We start from the raw sequence: 16,948 nt of genomic DNA, 5'->3' as shown, positions 1-16,948 counted from the left end.
GGAGGTGCTTCTCTCTCTCTCTGTGTCTTCTATCCATCCAGGAAACCTAGAAAAAAGCTGAAGTGAAACTATAAATTGTGGATAGATAAAATGGGGGGAGGTGAATCCCACAGTGCACTGAGAATCAATGACTCCTGATTCATTGAATTCTGACTTTGAAATGCTGTCAGCAGTTCTGTTTTGACAGTGTGAAATTTTATACTGCTACTTCCTGTGATTTTTATGAAAATCCCCCCCCCAAAAAAAAAAAACAAAACAAAAAAAACCCCAAAAAACCAAAAAAACATAAAAATGGCCCTTTGTGCTGGTATGGAAATCTGTGATGGGAATTAGTTGGACAATCACAAGCAACTTAATGTTGTTTTAAACAGCAAGGGGTTTCATGTTTGGTCTTCAGTTGCCAGAATGTATAAAGTTTCCCGCAAGACATAAAAGCACTTGTACCTGTTAGAGTGCAGAGGCCATGGAGATGCTGCCAGGGCTGGAGCAACTCTGCTCTGGAGCTAGACTGGAAGATCTGGGGGTGTTCAGCTGGACAAGAGAAGCTCCAGGGAGAGCTCAGAGCTCCTGCCAGGGCCTAAAGGGGCTCCAGGAGAGCTGCAGAGGGACTGGGGACAAGGCATGGAGGGACAGGACACAGGAAATGGCTTCCCAGTGCCAGAGGGCAGGGAGAGATGGGATATTGGGAAGGAATTGCTGGCTGTGAGGGTGGTGAGGCTCTGGCACAGGGTGCCCAGAGAAGCTGTGGCTGCCCCTGGATCCCTGGCAGTGTCCAAGGCCAGGCTGGACAGGGCTTGGAGCAACCTGGGACGGTGGAAGGTGTCTCTGCCCATGGCAGGGGTGGAATGGGATGATTTTTAAAGTTTCTTCCAACCCAAACCATTCTATGATTTTATAAGGGAGGCTTCCTCTCTGCTGGCCCTGAGAGGATAACTTAAATGCAAGTCTACATTGGCTCAAGCCCTTGGTAAAACACCTCCAAAGAAAAGGAAGCAGAAGCTGGGGAGAAAATAGATCAAACTACCCAAGGCATAAGTGTCCAGGGCTCACCTGTGCTGAGAAACCTGAGCTAGTTCCCACCACGGGGCACATCTCACCTGAACAGCTCCTGCCATGCCAAGGCAACAGCTGAGGTCCTGGAAGAACAGCTGGGCCATGGCCTGGGCTGAGCAGCATGTTAATTACACTGGCCTTTCAGCAGGATTAATTATCACTGAGTTGATAAAGCACAAATGCTTTTGGCTGCAGAGCTGGCTTGGTTGGGACCTCTGAGTGGTGGTGTGTTATATATTGCAGTCAAGGCCACAGGCATCAAGGAAGATGTTTTGATGGTGATTGTATAATAATGTGTGTTGATGACATTGGCTAAAGAACTGGAAGGGAATATGAAAAGCACAAGTAGCAGCCTGCTGAAAATAAACTGCTCATCTCTGTGAAATTATTCCTGGTTTAGCAACACTGTTTTTAATCTGTAGAGTATAGTAAAGGCCCCACAGAAGCTGAGAACCCCTAGAATGATTTAAAAGCTGTTAATCCTTCATATCAAAGTACAGCACAACATCCAAATATTATTGACCCTTAATATAAAGGGCTATTCAGTATTACCTGGTTATCTATTGGCAAAGTTGAAACCAACATCTTGTCATCTTCTGGGTGAGCATGGTAATGTTTTAGAACTGGAGACACATAAACAATAAAAACCACAGAATTCTACAAGGAATTGACAAAGGAGGTAATTTATCTTACTCTAGTATTGATCATTCCTCAGCCACAAAATGCAATACAGAAATGTCAAGCATTCTGGTGTTGCTCAGTGTGACCAAGTTTTCTGATGTGATCATCTGCAGGGAGCAGATGCCTTTCTGAATTACGCTTTCTCTACGGGTGGAACAGCAGGGTAAGGATGACAGCATCAGCAAAGCCCAACCATCCATTTCCTTCCAATCCTGTCTCCAAAAGAAACTTAGGAGAAATCATTCCCAAATGTTGCAGCTAGGGGTTTAACACATGAAAAATGAAACATGAAAAATCTCTTCCTAATTCCCATGCATGTGTGTTAGTGACACTGCTTATGTCATATGGTGGGATTAACCTAATTTGAGTTGTGCTTTTCCCTATATCTCTTTCTTATTCAGTAGCTGACACGCGTTGAAACATAAAGGCAATCAAAAAACAAGGAAAAACTAGGAAACCTTGTAGAGACTGTTTTCACAGGGAGGGTGAAATGTGCTTGGGTGATTTGAGTTCAGCCTCCCAGACCTGCAGGTGGGTGAGTCCAGCATTTTTCTCAGAGAATCCTTCAATGTTTTGCATTGGAAGGGACCTCAAAGCCCATCTTGTTCCATCCCCTGCCATGGGCAGGGACACCTTCCAATATCCCAGGTTGCTCCAAGCCCTGTCCAGCCTGGCCTTGGACACTGCCAGGGATTCAGGGGCAGCCACAGCTTCTCTGGGCACCCTGTGCCAGAGCCTCAGCACCCTCACAGCCAGCAATTCCTTCCCAATATCCCATCTCTCCCTGCCCTCTGGCACTGGGAAGCCATTCCCTGTGTCCTGTCACTATCTGCCCATGTGAGAAGCCATTCTCCCAGGGACAGCTTTGCAGCAACTTTGGGATTTCTGACCATATGTGTACACCCAGGTGCAAGCAGCCACCCTGCTGCTCTTTCCTTGCTCCTGGCTCCCATGAACCAGGCTCAGATTGCCAAAATAGCCACTGCCCTAAAGCCAGTGCATGTCCCAGCAGTGCTGTTGGATGATGCATGGCTGTCTGCAGAGGCTGGCAGCTGGGAGACCTTAAGAAATCCCCCAGGATTTATTCTAACATCCACATCTGACACCAATATAAGTAACCTGGTGCAAAAAACCATTGATACAGAGCTCTACTTAATTTCTTAGTTGGCAGACATAAGCATTTGCTATATGCCAGTTGCAAGGACATTTTTGCAGCCAGATTTTTTGCATCCTTTTCCTTTTGAATACTTGTAAAGGTCATATTGGTCTTGGCTACTCATTTATTTCCTTTCTCTCATTGAATTTTTAACAATGACAGGCATTCATCCAAAGCTCTGGGCTCCTCTACACTGCATTAAAATTCACAATGTCATTTGCTTTCAGTAAATATATTCAAATGAGCTGCCTTCAAAACCATAAATGACTCACCATACAATCAATCATAATTGCAGGACCCTGAATTTCTCCTCTACATGTTGTCCTTTTAGTGCCCAGAAGAAACACATGATGTAACTGTTACCAGAAACTGGTTGTGGAAAAGAAATTTGATGTGATCATTTTTATTCTCTAAGGAAAACTTGGTAAGTTAAATACAGGACCAGTTTTGGCTGGAAAATGAGACAGATACATGTAAATTTTATATTACCACTCAGAGCTCAGAGTTCCTGTACTTAAGAAAACTTATCTCCCTAATCAATTATTAAGTTCCAAAATGGAATATGTGCTTCTCTCTTAGTTTCCCATAAACCTCTCTGATAATTTTAAACATATATATTCACATGCAGAAAGTCTGCTTGTTAAAACAGTACATGGTCAAAGCTTCCAGCCAGATAAAAATGATCAAGGCATCCTCTTAGAGGATATGGAGCATAATGCCAGGGAAGTAAGGCAAAATAAGTGTCTAACTAAAAATTATCCAAAATATTTTAAATTTTAATCACATTTTGCCCACAACTTTGTGCCACAAAAAACCCAAACAACTGAAAAAGAAAATATTAAGAATCTAATTAGTCCTTATAGATAACAGTGGAAATACTGCCTTCCCCTGGGCTCTTCATAAGGTCAGGAATAGATTTGTCACTAAATCACAGATATAAGAGTCAGAAGAGATCTATTAGGAAATCCTCCTCTCTTTGTAAGTGTAGAATTTTTCCTTCCAACATGCTTTCAGAGGCCCTGTCTGGTCAAGCATTTAATGTCTCAAAACAGTGAGTCTCCAGTCACTTCCCTTGAGAGATGACTTTATTACCCATCAGATCTCAGTGTGAGGGACTGAGTTCCAAACTAAATTTTACTTTTCATGTTGCTAGAGAGTTACTCTGTCTCAGCAATGACTGCCTTAAACCCTGTGCCCTTTATTGTGTGATAAATCCATCCTGTGCTCATACAGCTTTTGAACCAAGAGGTAAGATCCTGGTTTACTGACTTTGCTTCTTGAATCCATGCTCTTTTCCTCAAGGATGATTTAAGTTACCATCAGCATTATTTAACCTACTGGTGCTCGATGGACATATTCTATGAAATGGTTAAATTTCCAATAGCCAACAGTGTTCCTCTACAGCAAAGCTTACAATAAATAAGCAAAAACTATTGTTAGAAGTGAAGAAATATGGGGAGATTGTATCTGTAGATCTCAGATGTAGATATCCCTAAGGATAAAATAAACAAGTTCAATGCATATCAGCTTCCCCCTCTGCCTGTCTCATGCATTGCTTGTCTTCTTTGGGTCTCTTCCAAAGACCTCTGAACCGAATGGAAAACTTTCACTGACTTCAATAAGATTTGGGTCAACCCCTTAAGGGCTGTGATTTTGTCTTCCCAAAGTGTGTGGCCATGATTCAGTGGGATACTTCAGCACACAGCTGCCTCCAGTACTGCAGTTATCTCAGGGCTTTTGGTGAGGTTTTTCATACACCAAATAAGAATGTGTTTAACCGGGCTGTTGATTCTTCCTATTCAATACAGAGAGGGGCCTGCAGAATGCCAAACATCATAATTTTAATATTATGTATTTTATCTATATCAGATGTATCGAAGATGCATTTTATATGGCAGTAATTCAAAACACAAAGCCAATTACTCTGCTGGTATCATCTTGTGTATTTACACTGCTCAAAAATGTGTCTTGTGGCTTTATTACAGCTTGCTAATACAAGCTTCTTTCACTAACCTGTCTCAGAACATCAAACAAAAGCAAAATCAAATAGAAATGCAAACTTCACAGCCTATGATATATGTGGATTATATCCAGTGAAAACATTTTTGATAGAACAATTTTGTGTTTAAAATGAAGGCTGATTGAAGCTGGAATATTTTGTAGGAACACAACTATTTCAATGACATTTTTTATGGGAAAAATGTCTCAGCAAATTGCTTTGATTTTCCTATTTGTGTCACTAACGTAGAAATTATTTGTTTTGAGAAAAGAAAAAATGCATTTTCGAATTTACCACACTGTTTTGTCTTGACATATAGCAATTACTGAATTCATCATGTAGTTTAATATAGTGTATTATATTCAATATTTCATTGCAGTGTTTTTCAAAACTGCAACGAGGCATTCCTACTTTTCCAATTTAGTACATCAACAATTCTTCATGACACTTTCAAAATTTCTGTTCTCTGAAAGTTTATATTTAAATTTTTCCAATTTTTTACTCTAGTTCAATGTAGAAGCATAATTTTAGTATGTTCACAGCCCTCACAAAAGCCTGAATTTCTGGCCACTTGTATTACCATCAATCACATGTATTTGCAGAATGAAAGTTCTACAGATAAAGCCAACTAGAGTCAAATTAGCGCATATTAGGTCCAGATTCTCAGCCACATCCTTTTGCAAAATGAACCAATGCCTTCTTTCCTCATACATATTCTCCTCAATGATTCTAAAACTGGAGTTTCAGTCACAGAATCCTAAAATGGTTTGGGTTGGAAGAAACCTTAAAAATCATCCCATTCCACCCCCTGCCATGGGCAGGGACACCTTCCACTATCCCAGGTTGCTCCAAGCCCTGTCCAGCCTGGCCTTGGACACTGCCAGGGATCCAGGGGCAGCCACAGCTTCTCTGGGCACTCTGTGCCAGGGCCTCACCACCCTCACAGCCAGCAATTCCTTCCCAAGATCCCATCTCTCCCTGCCCTCTGGCACTGGGAAGCCATTCCCTGTGTCCTGTCCCTCCATGCCTTGTCCCCAGTCCCTCTGCAGCTCTCCTGGAGCCCCTTTAGGCCCTGGCAGGAGCTCTGAGCTCTCCCTGGAGCTTCTCTTGTCCAGCTGAACACCCCCAGCTCTCCCAGCCTGGCTTCATGGGAAAACATAATGAGGCAAACTTCTATGAAAACTTGATCAATTTCAGAAAAAATAAACCAACTCAGCAAGATGACATTCAGCACACAGATATGGAAAATCATAGAAAGCTACAGCCAAAGGATAATCCAGCTACCTGGACCTCCTGGCTGGAAACCAGCTGCTCCCTGTCCTACTCCACTTGTTCACCCCAAAATGTGGTGTGGAAGCACGTTGGAAATCCTGCTCTGGGATTCCACACTGTAGTGCATGGTAGTGAGCCACACATGGCCACGTTTTGTTTATGACAGATGGCTCTTCCCAAAAATATGATGTGCAAGATTGTGCTGACTTGGACAGTTCTGCATAAACTGAGGGGGATTGACAGGGTGTAATATACATTTTCTGTTTACTAAAAGTCTAGAAGAGAATGGGCCAAGCCCAGCAAAGAACAGCCTGTTTCAAAGATATTACGGCTGGAAAATGTTGTTTCTCACAGAGATCATCTCTCTATAATAAGCTTCATGGTGATCCTGTATGGTGGGAAAAAAAAAAAAAACAACTATGCAGTTTGGGAAAGGAGTCAATCACATGATTTTTATTTGTATGCTATCATGGAGATGTCTGTGAGAGGAAAAGAGAACTTCTGCTCGTCTCCACAGCTCTGCACAAAGCCAGCCTAGCTGAAACAAGCTACGGCCTAGAAACTACTCATGGGAACCATGTGGAATTCAAATGCAAGAAGGAGGGTTTCTCAGTGATGAACAGGCACCCTCAGAGAGGCTGAGATGATGGACAATTTGCAACAGTCAGCTGGGAATTGTACCAAACAGAGCACACATGAAACCTTGCCTGAGAGACAGCTTGGAAGAGCCATGATGAAATTCCCAGCCAGGAATCTGTAGCTCAGGTGTGAGACTTGCTCTACCTTTGTTGGTCTTTTTCCTACCATTTTTGGATGTTTGCTGACTGGAGAATGTGTGCATAATATGGGGTTAACCAAAAAACCTTTCCTAAGTCCCGAGGATTATAATTAATCCTGAGATATTTGGGTTATTCTGATGTCCCTCAACAGCAGAGATTAGTGTAGGTCTGGTGGGGTTAATGCAGCAGAACTGATTTGTGCCAGCCGAAGATCAACTCCTGTTTTCATTGTTTTACTGGAAAAGGAGAAATTAATTGTTTTGCTCCAGATTTTTCCAGATGTTGGAGACTGGAACCTGCTACTGAAACAGGATCTCTCATCCCCTTTAGCTTTTCAGATTACACAGCAGAGAGACAGACAGACAGACAGAGCACAGAGGGCATTTTGGTTGCAGCTTCTATTTTTGTCACTTCCTCTGAACTGTGTAAAACCTCCCATGACTAAAATGTCTTTCTTTGGCATGAGGGAATCGCATCTTTTGGGATGATATAACTGAGTTGCGTGGGAAGACTTTTTTTCCTAGGCTAAGAAACTGATATTAAAAAAAAATACCGTTACATTCCAAACTGAGATCTTTGGGAAAGTTCATGGGAAATAGGAGAGATCCATCCTCAAAACAGACGATTAATTCACTCTTAGGTTAAAATGTGGGACTTCTCAGCATTTCAAAGCCCATGGTTTTAGGTGCTTGGAAGGAGCCTCCATTTCTGTAGCTGTCACGTTGATTGGAACTCCTTCAGAGAAAAGGATTTAAACCATATGTGCTTCTCTGAACAATTTAATTTCTATCAAAGCTAACGTTTGTTGATGACAAAACATTTTGCTCCAAAAAATTCCTCTGATGATAAGAATTCACTAAGTAAAGTTTACATAACCTTTTCAGGGACCTTGACAGAAAAACCAAGTCTTGAAAGCAGCTGAAATCTGCCTGCTTGAAGACCACTACGCCTTTCCCTCTGCAATTAGTACAGCTGAGTCCTGCACTGAAAAACACTTTCAAAGTTCCTTGCTGGCCTCACCAGGTTTTTCTCTCAGACTGTATAATCCCATGATTACATGGTGATGCTGATGCAACATGGCATGGTGTGTCAGTGGAGTTTCTAACCACTTATTTTGTACCACTGAAGGGAAAACCCAGCAGCCTGGGCACTTAAACTGAAGCAGAATTAAGAAAAAGAAGGAAATCTGAGAATCATTATTGAAGTCTACTTGCAGGTAACTGGCAGCTTTTCCTGAAATTTTCAGATGGTGATATTGTTCACAAAATGTTGGCAACCTGCCAGTCCACTCAATAGATATCTCTGCCAGGCTGTTTAGTAGCTATCTGTATTTTGCTGTATTTCAGGAGGATGCTTGACTGGTGGACAAAAGCTCCTCCTGTATCACCCTTGTGTCTGATCACATAGATCAAATCCTTGAGGTGGTTGTTACATAACCCTGGACATTTCCTCAGCTTCCCTGTTGGCTTTTTCATGCTGTTCTCAGAAGTGGTGGCTTTTTGGATCACAAGTGGTAGTGGTGGGCAGGTGGGCATAGTGGTGTCACAGTCACTGATCAGGTCACTGCTACAGGCTTGTCAAAAAGGACATTGCATCCCCACAAGCAGAAACTGCAAATCTTTGCTGAAGATTTTACCCTGCAATAAAATAAAATACATCTTTCTCCCTTTCTTTGAAAGGGAATACAATTTCTTTATTGAGGAGAATAAAAAAGATACTTCAGATAATATTACCAATAATGTTCTCTCCCTAGCTTTTCTGAGAAAAAGGTTACATCAGTGTAAGGCGCAACAAAAGATCAGGGCAGATATTGAATATTGACAGCATTGTTGAACGACAGGTAAACATCTTTGAGCACTCTGGTCACAGAGAGAGCGCTGAATCCAGCATGAAGAATGGCTTTTGAGAAATGTCATCTGACAAGAACACAGTGTGCTGTATGAGGGAACACTGAAAAAAGAGGAAAAAAACAACTGAGATGGGATACCACATTCAGTTGTGCAAAATTTGCTATAATAACTACTTAAAAATCTGAAACAGATTTGATTTTGAACTCCTTTGCAAATAATATAAACCAGGACTAGTCAAACTGCAGGGTATTTCCCCAGATCACATTAGTTTTTGTGGGGGAGCAGAACTCACTGTTTCTCCAGAAGCATTGGTGATGTGGTACCTTGGCTCTGCACCATGAAGGTATATGGAAGAGTTGGCATGAACTGGCTCCTCCCAGAGGTGAAAGAATTCCTGGTAAGTGGGTATTTTAGTATTTGGAGTTGTTGTCTCATTGGCAAATCCAATGGAAGTTGAACATCTCCAACTACGAAACCATAATGGTTATTTTTCACCTATTTCCTGAAAGTGCTCCACTGCAAATAGATCTAGCAAGATAACACTTCAGAGTAAATGTTTAACCCTTGTAGGTGTGAACGATCTTGTGTGGTCATCCAAGCCTATTTTTCTAAGGTAATTCAAATAGCTGGCAATAAAATCTCATCTTCAAACTTATCTAAACTTCTTAAAAAAACTCAAACCAAAATTACTGTATGAGGAAATGACATCCTGATTTAGAACGCTTGATATGTAGCAGTCTGAGCTGTGATTTTTTAGAAGTGTTAACTGTGCATGATTTTCAGATGAAATCAAGAGGAACAGGAGGGTGTTGTTTAGCCACAGTTTCACACCTTCATCTCTAGTGAATGCTCACTTTGCTGGTCTAGTCTACACTGGTCTTAAAAGACAGCTGCTGCTCTCTGACAACTCTTTGGAGTGTAAAGTGATGCTCGTTTTAGGCTTCACCTTGCACTGGTCAGAGGAATCAAACTCACCTTCAAGCTGTAGTGGCCTGGGAGCCTGCAGGTGAGCTGTGCTGCCATTAATGCCTCTGCCAGTGCCCTTTTGCTGAGACTTAAAATGTCTCTTCACTTACAAGGAGTCCCAGAGTGTCCTGAGTTAGAAGGGAACCACAGTGACCATCAGTGAACTCGAGCCCTGCACAGACACCTCAACAATCCCACCCTGTGCATCCCTGGGAGCATTGTCCAAACTCTCCTGGAGCTCTGGCAGCCTCAGGGCTTGACCATTCCCTGGGGAGCCTGGGCAGTGCCCAGCACCCTCTGGAGGAAAAATCTTTCCCTGATCTCCAACCTAACCCTCCCCTGACAAAGCTCCAGCCATTCCCTTGAGTCCTGTCACTGGTCACCAGAGACAACACAGCACAGTGGGTAGATTAGGGTGAGTTACCCCATCTGAGGTGAGGCAAAGGTGATTTTCTGCTGCAGTTGTTCACAACATATCCCTGTTCCCAAGGCGTGGGCAGCTCTGTGCTCCCAACTCCCTTTACTGCTAGTACATGTAACACTTGTAAAGCAGAATTCAACTGACCTGCTTTAGGTGTCTGCTGCAGATCAGACGAATTGTGTCCCAAAAGGTGCTATTTCTAGAGAACAAGCTCAGATGTAAGTATCTGTACTGCTGATGTCTATAGTTGGACAGAATGAATCCATTCTAGTGGGATTTAAGATATGATACTGTGAGTCTGGGCCCATGCTACACCTGGCCACAGGATGATTAGATAAAAAAAAGCAAAATACAAGTGCAGTGGTCAAAGGCAAAGCAAACAGGATCAGCCTTGGCTCAGGTATTAATATAACTATAAAATGTGTGGGACCAGATCCCTCCAAACAGCTCAGAATTCAGCCAAGAATGCTGAAGGCTTCATTACCAAAATAGTGAAAGCTTTGACATCTGAAGATGCTCCTGAGAAGGGCTGTCTGTTGGCCACCAGACAGCTAATGCACAAAATCTGGTAAATAACTGGCTTGACATACTATTAGTATGTTTTATTAACTTAACAAGGAAACTTATTAGTTTAACTATAAGAGTTAGAGATGGATAAACACATGTAGTAAAATCTGGACTTTGTCCTTCAGCTTCTGCAATGTCCCTGTCTTAATCCTTAAGAAGACTGTGAAAAGCAGGGCCCCTGCATTTGTAAATGTGGGTTTCCTTTTCCCAGAAAATTAATGCCATTCACCTTGGATTAACTTTGAGAGAAGCAGGACAGTGTTTATTGGGTAAGACACGTTAATACCTTCAAAAATAGTGACCTCTTGCAAATTGTGGATGCCGTCACATATATAAATCCAGTTAAAAAGATAAACAAAGACAGAGAAAGCATCCAGTTGTCAAGAATGCATTCCTAAAGAGATGAGGAGCCACAGCTGAAGAAGAGCTCTAGGTCTGTTTTAAGTCTGCTTTTTCTTTCTGTTTTCCTGGAGTTGGCATGTGGAATAGGTTCATCTTAATCTTCATGTCCCTATAAATGTCTTTTTTTCTGTTCAGGCATGATTTTTTTTCCTATTGCAATTGTATGTCACCACTTCCAAATGTAACTCTGAAGACATTTTTTTGTTCATAACAAAAGGCAGTGTTAGAAGGAAAATGTTAGGAGATTTTCAAAAATATATTAAGAAGGTGGTCACATGATTGTAGAGTCTTGAACCTCAAAGAAAAATACAACATCCAGCAAGCGATGTTTCTCTGCTGCTGAAAGTCTTTCTCAGCAGTGTAATAATTTCATCTAGTTTCAGCCACAGACTGAAGAAGTGCATACTATAGTTACCTCAGAAGGTCTTTTTTTTTTTCTGGGAACATGTTAATAAAGACTGCAGTACCTTTAGCCTGTCTTGCCTTGAACTTTGAACCACTGCATGCTGTGGAGCTCCTGGTGAAAAGCCTGTCCTGAAAGATTTTCATTCCTCCCTCTCCTCTTTCTTAGAAGGGATCTGAAATAAGATGTCTCCCAGTCAACACCCGCAGATCCCTGTGGAAAGAAGATCACCACGCTCAAACCACTCCCAAGCAGACTGCTGGGAGGAATGGGACCAAGAGCAGATGCTGATCCTTTTTGTTTTCTGATTTTTTTGGTAGTCCTGCCTGAAAACAGAGTCTTGCTGAGACAGCATCTTTGGGGGATTTCTCTGTTTTGTTAGGGTCTTTTGTAGAGGGTAATTTTATTTATTTCTCTGCTGCTTTCATTTGTGTTTCCTGCTTTACCAGCCAAACTGGAGAATTAGTTCTTTGTCCAGCCCAAGTGCTATCCACAGGATGGAGGAGCAGAAGAGAAATGAAACGAAGAACAAAAGAAAGATAAAAGTTTTTACTCCTAGAGAAGAAATTTCCGTGGAGAGTCTCATGGTGTGTCTCTGTCCTGATGGGTACAGATAGACTGAAGCTCCCTATCACGAGCAGCCCCAGACTTGAAATATATTTTGATTCAGCGAACTACAGGATCTTGTTTGGGTCTGGATGACCACTGAGTCATATTAGGCCATAGCTAATCCTGAGCCACAAGACCTGTTGTAAATTCATCTGAAATTCCAGCCAAATGGGCAGCCTGATTTAGGGTCTTAGGATCTCAACTTTCCTGCCTCACATGTAGAGTCCCAGTTCAATATGCACGAGAGCAAACTCTCCCTCTGTGTCTTTCTTTGTCTTGCTGCAGATGTGGACCATTCATCTGAAATCAGTGAAATTACATATACTCCTATCAACTGAATTTTCCCCTAAAATCTGTGGAGACAGACTCTAGGAAAAAATGGAGCTATATTTCTGCAAGAAGCAGACATTTGAAGCTTGTTATTTTCCTGCACCTTGAGCATCATCTTCACAGAAGAACATATTCCAGGTAAATTTTAACCAAACTGCACCCTTGAATGCTGTCTTTTTGAGCACAGCTCATAAATATTACAGTGGAAATGGGAGATTTGATGCTTGAGACAAAATCTTTGTTTGACATTGCTGTGTTTTGGTGGATGTTTGGCCTGTTGGAGAGAACAGAGCCAATGGTCTTGTTAGGAGCTTGATTAACAACCAGATTTAATGCATGACCAGGCTGCCATGTACTGTGGCAATCATTCCATGCCTCTGTACTGACTACATGACCCCAGCAATAAAAACGCTGCTAAGTGCCGAGAGCAGCTAAAGTAGAAATAGAAATAACCTAGAAATGCAAAGGCTGAGAAAGTGGCACAGGATTTTTTCACTGTTTTTGCTAATGAATCTTCACCAAACTACTTGCCAGCATCTATTGAGCAGGTTTGAAACCTGCTGACTCAGAATCTGAATGGTGTCAAGGCCTAAGCCCCATGGTAGGGCTGGAAAATCAGGGTGAATATCATCTCCTCAAGTTTTAGGTTGCTTTGATAATTTTTTTTTTGTTTGTTTCCTGGGACACTTGACTCTATGCAGTGAAAATAAGTTATTTTGCTACCAGAAGAGTGGTTTGAAGGAAGGCAGGAGTACCTAAGAGTGTGGAGCAGAGGTTGGTGTTTGCTCTGGGCTGCACTTTACAAACCCATAGTCAGTGAGTACCATGGAGCCAGGACTCACTCCTGATCACAGAATATCCTGGATTGGAAAGGATCCAACCCCTGGCCCTGCACAGGACCATCCTCAAGGATCCCACCCTGTGCCTGAAATCATTGTCCAAATGTTTCTTGAGCTCTGCCAGTGTTGGTGCTGTGCCCATTCCCTGGGGAGCTGCTTGGTGCCCAACCATCCTCTAGGGGAAGAACTTTTTCCTGATATCCAACCTACACCTCCCCTGACACAACTATAACCATTCCCTCTGTCACTGGCCACAGAGAGCAGAGATCAGTGTCTGCCCCTCTGATGTCCCCCAGGAGGAAGCTGCAGACCCCAGTGAGGTGCTCAGTCTCCTCTCGTCCCAGCTGAGCAAGCCAAGTGACCTCAGCCACTCCTTGTATGGCAAACTAGAGTAATAAAAAGCCTACCTTAAATCATTTCCCCCCTCCATGCTGAGCATCCTTTGTGTACAATCTGAATTGAATTTCTTGCCCTGGCTTCAGGGTTCTTCCTTCTATTGGGAACCATCATAATCCTGTTAAGTTTCAATGCAGTTCAAATAAAACACATATTGACCCAGGCTTTGCTTTTTAAAGACACCTATAAACTCCTCTGATGATGCAGAAAATGCCCAGGAAACCTTTAAAGACTCTGAAAACTTAGAGTTATGGGCTTTCTGCTCTGCTGAGAGATGGTCTCTCCAGTGACATACCTGTGGGCATAGGTTCAGCACTGAGTCAGATGGAAGAGATCCAGCAACTGAATCACCAGTGCCAGCATCTGACATCTACCTACCTGCTAAGTTTATCCAGGCTTAGCTTTGGACCTCTGCTGGGTACCAACCCCAGCATGGCAGATGTGTTAGAGCCCTCCTAGACCCCATCCCCTTGCCCCAGGAAAATAACTTTCTAGATTAAAATAATTGCTGAAACCCCTGATGTGCTCCAGGAACAGTAGTTTCCTTTTCAGTTCTCATGTGCAGCTGAGAATGGAGCCCTTTAAGCTTTTGTTTGTTTGTTAAAACAGGATGGACTGTTATATTCTTCTCTGGAGACCCTTCTACTTGGAGTTACAGATTGCAGAGAGATACTGCACTGCAGACCAACTGTGAAAACTTATTGTCCTTATCCCACAGCAATAAATGCATTCCATAAATTGCAATTAAAGATGCAACTGGGGACTCTAGTTAAATGAGTGGCAGTCCTCCAAACATGTTGGTTTTTACTTTAAGAAAGGGCAGAGGTGTTCTATATTTTGGCAGTGCTTTTGTGCCTCTTTGTGCCAAGAAGGAGTCTCTGAAGCTGGAGAGGTGTTGCCTTCAACAAAGCTGTAATGGCTTAGCAGAGCAAACTGTCTTATATTTTGTAAGAGCTCTGCTCAGTTAAATCAGGCTCGAGAGACAGGGATAGTATTAGTTCCCAACACTTAACACAGACCTAAATTATGTTTGTACTGGGTGCAAATTTAACATTGAAATTGTGCTGATAACTTGCAATATGTTGCTTATCTTTGCAGGGTTGAAAGTTGGATTGGTTCAAGAAATAAGGGGAATTTTGTTGTTCCATGTTTCAGAATGATTGTGGGGGAGGGAGTCTAAGGACAATCTGCCTTTCACTCCTCATTTAACATTGTCTGATGCAGCTCATGTTGTCTTGATTATGTGGCAGCAAAAGCCCCATATGACTTCCCAAACCGTTGTTAAATTGGCAGTGTCTCAGTCCTGTAACTCTCCCTGTCCAGCCAAAAAAACCCCCATTTTCAAAACTGCAGTGACCTGTCACCAGTTCAACCATGGTTTCTGAGAGTCTGAAATGGCAGTGCTGTCCTGTAATCTTAGGCATTTATTTCAATAAATACCCTCAGATTGGCACTGAAAAGTCAAAAGTTGATGGAGAAAGGACAGATACATTGCACTAGAATGTCTAAAAATTATGCAGAGTTTTCTTGTTTTTAACAGTGATATCAGGAAATGTTTCCGTTTCAGAGTCCAGATGGAAAAATTTGGCTAAAAATGTAGAGGAAATCTCATAAAAAATTCTGCTTTCACATGAAAGGCTGCATCTATTTTCCCAGCTAAGCTATTTCTGAAGGATACAAGAAGAGACAGATGATGTAAGGAAAGAGGAGCTTGTTTAAAAAAATGAAATCCGCTAATGCACATGTGTGTTTGTGTGTTATTAGTGCTGAAAAGAACTTTTTCCCCTGAGAGTGTAAATTCATTTATAAAAAAATGAAGACATGCAAGCAGATCCGTATGTATCCAAGCCAGATCACTTTTCTTTCAATTTAAAAAAAAAATTGCAATCAACGATATTTTTATGGAATGTAAAGCTTCCAGTTTTCCCTCATTTCACCAAACTCAAACCCACCTTGTTGCTGTGCCTAGTGTGAACAAAGGCAGAGATTTGCTGGTTACACATGGCCTCAATCCTCCAGGCTCTACGACCAAATTCTTGCCTCTACCAGAATGCTTTCTTAGGTTACATAATTTTTTCTCAGAGCTGTTTTGACTGGTGCTCAACTAGGCAGAAATATCATCTTGGATTTGAAAAAATACCTCACCTGCTCAAGCTGATAATCCTGTGTATGTTCTGTGTCAGTTCTGTAACTGAGCTGGCTCCTGGGCTGAGCTGCTCTGGAGGGGCTGTGTGTGCTCACTGCAGGTGAGGACCTGACTGCTTCCAACAGCTGCTGCCATTGTGTACTCAAATAACACCACAGCCTTTACATTGCTTTTTTTGCACATTTTTTGTTATTAAAGTATAACAATCCCCCACCCAGCTGTGTTTGTCTTGCCTTTTCTTTTTTTTCATGTTTCCTTTTCTCTGGTTTTCTTCTCAAATTTTTTGCTCCCTCTTCTCCCCCCCCCCCCACCAATGCACGTAACCTTCAGTTTCATTGATGTACATAGAGCAACTCTGTTTTCTCTTGACATTTTCCCCCCCTCTTATTTCATCTTCTGCTGCCATTTGTGACCTTTCATTCTTTCCCTCCCTGTTTCTGCTCACTATCCTATGAACATTCCCAGGCCTACCAACACCACTGATGTAAAGGATGCTCCATGGAAAAAACACATAAAAAACGTGATGAGCAGCAAGGGATCTTAGTGAATGTAACTTGCTGGACAGTATCCAGCTGCCAGGTTAACTTGCTGAAAAAAGTACTTCTCACCCACAGTATTCTCCTCCTCCTGGCAGGAGGATGCTCACTGCTGCTTGGCTTGCAACATGGAGGTACAATGCTGTATGGGGCAAAGCACCCAAAAAAGCCAATGAGGGATGGCAAGGACAGGTCCATGGGGACAGCCCAAGGTTGGTTTGGTTTGGTTTGGTTTGGTTTGGTTTGGTCTAGTTTGGTTTGGTTTGGTTTGGTTTTTTTGTGTGTGTGAGTGCAGAGCCAGCCTCATTGCTGGGTGAAACCAGCTTGTGGAGAACATCCAGCTGGGAGTGAGACTGTAATTCATGCCTTCCTTTCACAGTCCACTTCAACTGATTGTACCTGAATGGAAACCTTTTCAAAGGGAAATCCCATTTATGGGCCTCCAGCTGTCTGCAAGGCTTGGCAGCTGGGCTGGGGAGGAAGGCAAGAGGACAAGGCAGCTGCTTTTGATGTTTTTCTTGCAGTGCTTCTCAAGTGGATAAA

The sequence above is a fragment of the Lichenostomus cassidix genome, chromosome Z, assembly GCF_008360975.1.
Source record: "Lichenostomus cassidix isolate B80296 chromosome Z, HeHo_3.0, whole genome shotgun sequence".
Classification (NCBI taxonomy): domain Eukaryota; kingdom Metazoa; phylum Chordata; class Aves; order Passeriformes; family Meliphagidae; genus Lichenostomus; species Lichenostomus cassidix.
The sequence above is the reverse complement of the archived record's forward strand: the minus strand, read 5'-3'. Positions refer to the sequence as shown.